This window comes from Oncorhynchus masou, unplaced genomic scaffold, assembly GCF_036934945.1.
Source record: "Oncorhynchus masou masou isolate Uvic2021 unplaced genomic scaffold, UVic_Omas_1.1 unplaced_scaffold_8960, whole genome shotgun sequence".
Classification (NCBI taxonomy): domain Eukaryota; kingdom Metazoa; phylum Chordata; class Actinopteri; order Salmoniformes; family Salmonidae; genus Oncorhynchus; species Oncorhynchus masou.
Genome location: NW_027015430.1, coordinates 1 through 9053, shown reverse-complemented (window position 1 = coordinate 9053; position 9053 = coordinate 1). Strand labels below are relative to the sequence as shown.

General features: G+C 48.3%; 1 pseudogene; it reads left to right on the top strand.

Annotated features, from left to right (window-relative positions):
- The first annotated feature begins 211 nt into the window (after nt 1-211).
- LOC135538036 (tyrosine-protein phosphatase non-receptor type 11-like) lies at nt 212-9034 on the top strand (annotated as a pseudogene).
- The last annotated feature ends 19 nt before the right edge of the window (nt 9035-9053 follow it).

Here is a 9053-nt window from a genome sequence, read left to right as displayed (position 1 = left end):
CTTGTCTGTGTGTGTACCTCTCTAGCCTGAGTGTCAGTCCGTCTCTGCTTGTCTGTGTGTATACCTCTCTAGCCTGAGTGTCAGTCCGTCTCTGCTTGTCTGTGTGTGTACCTCTCTAGCCTGAGTGTCAGTCCGTCTCTGCTTTAGCCACCAATCCAGTGGATTTGATGGCTATGTCAGTGGAGTTCTATAAACTGTGTGTGTGTCCCAGGTGGTTCCATGGTCACCTGTCAGGCCGGGAGAGGCTGAGAAGCTGCTGACAGAAAGGGGAAAGAACGGTAGTTTCCTGGTCAGAGAGCCAGAGCCACCCTGGAGACTTTGTTCTGTCCGTCCGCACCGCGACGACAAGACGGACAGCAGCGACAACAAGCCCAAGGTGACACATGTCATGATCCGCTGCCAGGTAAAGGATTATTTCCTTTTTTTTTTGTCCTTTTTTTTTTACACCCCTCCCTCCCTTCTTCCCTCCCTCCCTCCCTCCCTCCCTTCTTCCCTCCCTTCTTCCTTCTTCCCTCCCTCTCCTTCTTCCTCCCTCCCTCCCTCCCTCCTCCCTCCCTCCCTCCCTCCCTTCCCTCCCTCCCTCCCTCCCTTCTTCCCTCCCTCCCTCCCTCCCTTCCTCCTTCCCTCCCCTCCCTCGAGCTAAAGATGTGCTTATGACCACAGATACACTACATGATATTTAAAATAGTCAAAGAGCCTCTCACATATCTCTGTGGGTGAAGGGACGGTCCACATTGTGTGTGTTTCTCAGCATGACCTAAAGTATGGCGTTGGTGGAGGAGAGAGAAGTTTGACTCTCTGACAGACCTGGTGGAGCACTATAAGAAGAATCCCATGGTGGAGACACTGGGCACGGTGCTGCAACTCAAACAGGTCGCTCTTCAGCCTGCTCTTTCTCTTGTCAGCAAGCTACATGTCATTCCCCTGATCTTGATCATTTATGCCCTTTTGTGTTTCAGAAGCTTTAATAATCCATAGATTTCTTGTTTCTAAACTTGCATGCGTCTCTCCCAGCCCCTGAACACCACGCGTATCAATGCAGCAGAGATAGAGAGCAGAGTGAGAGAGCTCAGTAAACTGGCCGAGGCCCACGGACAAGGTCAAACAGGGCTTCTGGGAAGAGTTTGAGGTAAGAGACGCTCCATTGCGTTTCAAAATAAGTATTTAATGTAGTGTTGTTCTTATGTCAGGAAGAGTTTTTTATACCGTTGTACATGCTCTAGCTCCATTCTCACATGTCATCTGTCTGTCTCCCAATAACCGAGCCACGCTCCACATCTGAATTATTGAAATGGATTAAAGCAATACGTTGAGGATACATTTTTAAAGGGATACTTTGGGATTTTGACAATGATGCCCTTTATCTACTTCCACAGAGTCGGATGAACTCATGGATACAATATTTATGTCTCTGTGTGCAGCTTGAAGGAAGTTGTTACCTTGCGCAATTGCTAACTAGCATTAGCGCAATGACTGGAGTTCTATGGGTATCTGCTAGCATGCTAGCAGATACCCATGACTTTAACAAGTATCCCTTTTCCTTTGTCCCGCCCAGACGTTGCAGCAGCAGGAGTGTAAGCTTCTCTACAGCCGTAAGGAGGGGCAGAGAGCTGAAAACAAGAACAAGAACCGATACAAGAACATCCTGCCCTGTGAGAGAACACACGCATCATACCCTATCATCATCATCATACCCTATCATGCCCCCCTGATTTTGGTCTGATTTTAATCATGACTCTTCTCTCTTTCTCTCTCTTTCCCTCTCTAGTTGATCACACTCGTGTGGTGCTGAATGATGGGGATGGATCTGAGGCTGGCTCGGACTATATTAACGCCAATCTCATCATGGTAGTAACTGACATCATGGTAAATTCACTTCATTCTCCAGGACACACACACACCTGTCAGACACACACAATATGGCATCGAAATAACCTCACTGTAAACTCCACACACTTGCGTACAGCTCATTTCAAGCACAATCTGCAATTTCCTGTATGTGACAGCTCTACGAAATACAAATGAATACGCAAGCTTACTGTTTGTCTTGTCGTTTCATTCATTGAGTGCGTGATGTGGTCTGCTAAGACAATTGCTGTATGTTACTTTGCTTGCGTTGCACCCAAGTCTGCTTTCTTCTACACACTACTACATCCAGCGCCTGTCTCTGTGGAACTGTTCTTTCTCTCTAGCCGGAGTTGGAGTGGAAGTGTAACAGCACCAAGCTGAAGAAGTCGTACATCGCCACGCAGGGCTGTCTACAGAACACCATCAGTGACTTCTGGAGGATGGTCTTCCAGGAGAACTCTCAGGTCATCGTCATGACCACCAAGGAGGTGGAGAGGGAAGGTAACTGGCTGACTGCTGTTGTGGTTCTCCATTTCGTGCATCTCTGAAACCCAGGAGAGCTTCTTCATAGGTTTCAGTGTGAACTGCTGCTGTGGCTTTGGGGCAGAAGTGTGCACGTCAATTGAGATACTTTGTCTCCCCACAGAGTAAGTGTGTGAAGTACTGGCCAGACATGTCATCTCTGAAGGAGTATGGAATCATGCGTGTCCGCAACGTCAAAGAGACGTCCGCTCACGACTACATCTCAGAACTCCAAACTGTCCCAGGTCGGACAGGTAAGAGGAGGGACTGTTTTTGGTGTTTTTTGGGGAAGTGTGTCCTTAGCTGTGTATGTGAGCATGCATGCTACTTCAAAATGTGTGTGTGTTTCAGGGTAACACAGAGCTACAGTGTGGCAGTACCATTTCAGGAGCGTGGCCGGACCATGGGGTCCCTACAGACCCCCGGGGTGTTCTGGACTTCCTAGAGGAGGTCAACCTCAAACAGGAGAGCATTCTAGGCTGGGCCCATAGTGGTGCACTGCAGGTACACACACACACACACACACACAGCCAGTTATATGTACTGTTGCTCTCTTAATTCCCTCTCTCCAGTGCTGGTATTGAATGGACAGGAACGTTCATAGTGATTGACATCCCCTCATTGACGTCATCAGGGAAAAGGTGAGTGCAAATACTTCATCTATTTCTGCTACATGAGATCATTTCCATAAAGAAAGCTTCTGCCTTGTTCAGACCCCAAGGGTATCTGTGGTCTATAGTCTAACCTCTTCTCTCTGTAGGGAGGACTGTGATACAGAGCGTTCCTAGTCTAACCTCTTCTCTCTGTAGAGTGGACTGTGACATAGACCTTCCTAGTCTAACCTCTTCTCTCTGTAGAGTGGACTGTGATACAGACGTTCCTAGTCTAACCTCTTCTCTCTGTAGGAGTGGACTGTGATACAGACGTTCCTAGTCTAACCTCTTCTCTCTGTAGGAGTGGACTGTGACAGAGACTTCTTGTCTAACCTCTTCTCTCTGTAGGAGTGGACTGTGACAGACGTTCTAGTCTAACCTCTTCTCTGTAGGAGTGGACTGTGACAGACGTTCTAGTCTAGCCTCTTCTCTCTGTAGGAGTGGACTGTGATACAGACGTTCCTAGTCTAACCTCTTCTCTCTGTAGGAGTGGACTGTGACAGACGTTCCTAGTCTAACCTCTTCTCTCTGTAGGAGTGGACTGTGATACAGACGTTCCTAGTCTAACCTCTTCTCTCTGTAGGAGTGGACTGTGACATGGACGTTCCTAGTCTAACCTCTTCTCTCTGTAGGATTGGACTGTGACAGACGTTCCTAGTCTAACCTCTTCTCTCTGTAGGAGTGGACTGTGATCAGACGTTCCTAGTCTAACCTCTTCTCTCTGTAGGAGTGGACTGTGTACAGACGTTCCTAGTCTAACCTCTTCTCTCTGTAGGAGTGGACTGTGACAGATGTTCCTAGTCTAACCTCTTCTCTCTGTAGGAGTGGACTGTGACAGACGTTCCTAGTCTAACCTCTTCTCTCTGTAGGAGTGGACTGTGATGCAGACGTTCCTAGTCTAACCTCTTCTCTCTGTAGGAGTGGACTGTGACAGACGTTCCTAGTCTAACCTCTTCTCTCTGTAGGAGTGGACTGTGACATAGACCTTCCTAGTCTAACCTCTTCTCTCTGTAGGAGTGGACTGTGATGCAGACGTTCCTAGTCTAACCTCTTCTCTCTGTAGGAGTGGACTGTGACAGACGTTCCTAGTCTAACCTCTTCTCTCTGTAGGAGTGGACTGTGATGCAGACGTTCCTAGTCTAACCTCTTCTCTCTGTAGGAGTGGACTGTGATCAGACGTTCCTAGTCTAACCTCTTCTCTCTGTAGGAGTGGACTGTGATGCAGACGTTCCTAGTCTAACCTCTTCTCTCTGTAGGAGTGGACTGTGATGCAGACGTTCCTAGTCTAACCTCTTCTCTCTGTAGGAGTGGACTGTGATACAGACGTTCCTAGTCTAACCTCTTCTCTCTGTAGGAGTGGACTGTGATGCAGACGTTCCTAGTCTAACCTCTTCTCTCTGTAGGAGTGGACTGTGATCAGACGTTCCTAGTCTAACCTCTTCTCTCTGTAGGAGTGGACTGTGACAGACGTTCCTAGTCTAACCTCTTCTCTCTGTAGGAGTGGACTGTGATGCAGACGTTCCTAGTCTAACCTCTTCTCTCTGTAGGAGTGGACTGTGATGCAGACGTTCCTAGTCTAACCTCTTCTCTCTGTAGGAGTGGACTGTGACAAGACGTTCCTAGTCTAACCTCTTCTCTCTGTAGGAGTGGACTGTGACAGACGTTCCTAGTCTAACCTCTTCTCTCTGTAGGAGTGGACTGTGATGCAGACGTTCCTAGTCTAACCTCTTCTCTCTGTAGGAGTGGACTGTGACATAGACGTTCCTAGTCTAACCTCTTCTCTCTGTAGGAGTGGACTGTGATGCAGACGTTCCTAGTCTAACCTCTTCTCTCTGTAGGAGTGGACTGTGATACAGACGTTCCTAGTCTAACCTCTTCTCTCTGTAGGAGTGGACTGTGACATAGACGTTCCTAGTCTAACCTCTTCTCTCTGTAGGAGTGGACTGTGACATAGACGTTCCTAGTCTAACCTCTTCTCTCTGTAGGAGTGGACTGTGACATAGACGTTCCTAGTCTAACCTCTTCTCTCTGTAGGAGTGGACTGTGACATAGACGTTCCTAGTCTAACCTCTTCTCTCTGTAGGAGTGGACTGTGACATAGACGTTCCTAGTCTAACCTCTTCTCTCTGTAGGAGTGGACTGTGATGCAGACGTTCCTAGTCTAACCTCTTCTCTCTGTAGGAGTGGACTGTGACAGACGTTCCTAGTCTAACCTCTTCTCTCTGTAGGAGTGGACTGTGATGCAGACGTTCCTAGTCTAACCTCTTCTCTCTGTAGGAGTGGACTGTGACACAGACGTTCCTAGTCTAACCTCTTCTCTCTGTAGGAGTGGACTGTGATGCAGACGTTCCTAGTCTAACCTCTTCTCTCTGTAGGAGTGGACTGTGATACAGACGTTCCTAGTCTAACCTCTTCTCTCTGTAGGAGTGGACTGTGATACAGACGTTCCTAGTCTAACCTCTTCTCTCTGTAGGAGTGGACTGTGATGCAGACGTTCCTAGTCTAACCTCTTCTCTCTGTAGGAGTGGACTGTGATACAGACGTTCCTAGTCTAACCTCTTCTCTCTGTAGGAGTGGACTGTGAGCAGACGTTCCTAGTCTAACCTCTTCTCTCTGTAGGAGTGGACTGTGATGCAGACGTTCCTAGTCTAACCTCTTCTCTCTGTAGGAGTGGACTGTGATACAGACGTTCCTAGTCTAACCTCTTCTCTCTGTAGGAGTGGACTGTGACATAGATGTTCCTAGTCTAACCTCTTCTCTCTGTAGGAGTGGACTGTGAACAGACGTTCCTAGTCTAACCTCTTCTCTCTGTAGGAGTGGACTGTAGACATAGACCGTTCCTAGTCTAACCTCTTCTCTCTGTAGGAGTGGACTGTGATACAGACGTTCCTAGTCTAACCTCTTCTCTCTGTAGGAGTGGACTGTGACATAGACGTTCCTAGTCTAACCTCTTCTCTCTGTAGGAGTGGACTGTGACAGACGTTCCTAGTCTAACCTCTTCTCTCTGTAGGAGTGGACTGTGACAGACGTTCCTAGTCTAACCTCTTCTCTCTGTAGGAGTGGACTGTGACAGACGTTCCTAGTCTAACCTCTTCTCTCTGTAGGAGTGGACTGTGACATAGACGTTCCTAGTCTAACCTCTTCTCTCTGTAGGAGTGGACTGTGATGCAGACGTTCCTAGTCTAACCTCTTCTCTCTGTAGGAGTGGACTGTGATACAGACGTTCCTAGTCTAACCTCTTCTCTCTGTAGGAGTGGACTGTGATGCAGACGTTCCTAGTCTAACCTCTTCTCTCTGTAGGAGTGGACTGTGATGCAGACGTTCCTAGTCTAACCTCTTCTCTCTGTAGGAGTGGACTGTGATGCAGACGTTCCTAGTCTAACCTCTTCTCTCTGTAGGAGTGGACTGTGATGCAGACGTTCCTAGTCTAACCTCTTCTCTCTGTAGGAGTGGACTGTGACAGACGTTCCTAGTCTAACCTCTTCTCTCTGTAGGAGTGGACTGTGACAGACGTTCCTAGTCTAACCTCTTCTCTCTGTAGGAGTGGACTGTGATGCAGACGTTCCTAGTCTAACCTCTTCTCTCTGTAGGAGTGGACTGTGATGCAGACGTTCCTAGTCTAACCTCTTCTCTCTGTAGGAGTGGACTGTGACAGACGTTCCTAGTCTAACCTCTTCTCTCTGTAGGAGTGGACTGTGATGCAGACGTTCCTAGTCTAACCTCTTCTCTCTGTAGGAGTGGACTGTGACATAGACGTTCCTAGTCTAACCTCTTCTCTCTGTAGGAGTGGACTGTGATGCAGACGTTCCTAGTCTAACCTCTTCTCTCTGTAGGAGTGGACTGTGACAGACGTTCCTAGTCTAACCTCTTCTCTCTGTAGGAGTGGACTGTGACAGACGTTCCTAGTCTAACCTCTTCTCTCTGTAGGAGTGGACTGTGATGCAGACGTTCCTAGTCTAACCTCTTCTCTCTGTAGGAGTGGACTGTGATACAGACGTTCCTAGTCTAACCTCTTCTCTCTGTAGGAGTGGACTGTGATGCAGACGTTCCTAGTCTAACCTCTTCTCTCTGTAGGAGTGGACTGTGACACAGAGCGTTCCTAGTCTAACCTCTTCTCTCTGTAGGAGTGGACTGTGACATAGACCTTCCTAGTCTAACCTCTTCTCTCTGTAGGAGTGGACTGTGACATAGACGCTTCCTAGTCTAACCTCTTCTCTCTGTAGGAGTGGACTGTGACATAGACGTTCCTAGTCTAACCTCTTCTCTCTGTAGGAGTGGACTGTGACATAGACGTTCCTAGTCTAACCTCTTCTCTCTGTAGGAGTGGACTGTGACAAGACGTTCCTAGTCTAACCTCTTCTCTCTGTAGGAGTGGACTGTGATGCAGACGTTCCTAGTCTAACCTCTTCTCTCTGTAGGAGTGGACTGTGACAGACGTTCCTAGTCTAACCTCTTCTCTCTGTAGGAGTGGACTGTGATGCAGACGTTCCTAGTCTAACCTCTTCTCTCTGTAGGAGTGGACTGTGATGCAGACGTTCCTAGTCTAACCTCTTCTCTCTGTAGGAGTGGACTGTGATGCAGATGTTCCTAGTCTAACCTCTTCTCTCTGTAGGAGTGGACTGTGACACAGACGTTCCTAGTCTAACCTCTTCTCTCTGTAGGAGTGGACTGTGATGCAGACGTTCCTAGTCTAACCTCTTCTCTCTGTAGGAGTGGACTGTGATGCAGACGTTCCTAGTCTAACCTCTTCTCTCTGTAGGAGTGGACTGTGACACAGACGTTCCTAGTCTAACCTCTTCTCTCTGTAGGAGTGGACTGTGATGCAGACGTTCCTAGTCTAACCTCTTCTCTCTGTAGGAGTGGACTGTGATGCAGACGTTCCTAGTCTAACCTCTTCTCTCTGTAGGAGTGGACTGTGACATAGACGTTCCTAGTCTAACCTCTTCTCTCTGTAGGAGTGGACTGTGACATAGACGTTCCTAGTCTAACCTCTTCTCTCTGTAGGAGTGGACTGTGATACAGACGTTCCTAGTCTAACCTCTTCTCTCTGTAGGAGTGGACTGTGACATAGACCTTCCTAGTCTAACCTCTTCTCTCTGTAGGAGTGGACTGTGACATAGACGTTCCTAGTCTAACCTCTTCTTCTCTGTAGGAGTGGACTGTGACGCAGACGTTCCTAGTCTAACCTCTTCTCTGTAGGAGTGGACTGTGACAGACGTCCCTAGTCTAACCTCTCTCGTAGGAGTGGACTGTGACAGACGTTCCTAGTCTAACCTCTCTCTCTGTAGGAGTGGACTGTGACACGGACGTTCCTAGTCTAACCTCTTCTCTCTGTAGGAGTGGACTGTGATGCAGACGTTCCTAGTCTAACCTCTTCTCTCTGGAGTGGACTGTGACGCAGAGCGTTCCTAGTCTAACCTCTTCTCTCTGTAGGAGTGGACTGTGACATAGACGTTCCTGGTCTCACCTCTTCTCTCTGTAGGAGTGGACTGTGACATAGACGTTCTCCTAGTCTAACCTCTTCTCTCTGTAGGAGTGGACTGTGACAGACGTTCCTAGTCTAACCTCTTCTCTCTGTAGGAGTGGACTGTGACAGACGTTCCTAGTCTAACCTCTTCTCTCTCTGTAGGAGTGGACTGTGACAGACGTACCTAGTCTAACCTCTTCTCTCTGTAGGAGTGGACTGTGACAGACGTTCCTAGTCTAACCTCTTCTCTCTGTAGGAGTGGACTGTGATGAGACGTTCCTAGTCTAACTCTTCTCTCTGTAGGAGTGGACTGTGATGCAGACGTTCCTAGTCTAACCTCTTCTCTCTGTAGGAGTGGACTGTGATGCAGACGTTCCTAGTCTAACCTCTTCTCTCTGTAGGAGTGGACTGTGATGCAGACGTTCCTAGTCTAACCTCTTCTCTCTGTAGGAGTGGACTGTGACATAGACCTTCCTAGTCTAACCTCTTCTCTCTGTAGGAGTGGACTGTGACATAGACGTTCCTAGTCTAACCTCTTCTCTCTGTAGGAGTGGACTGTGATG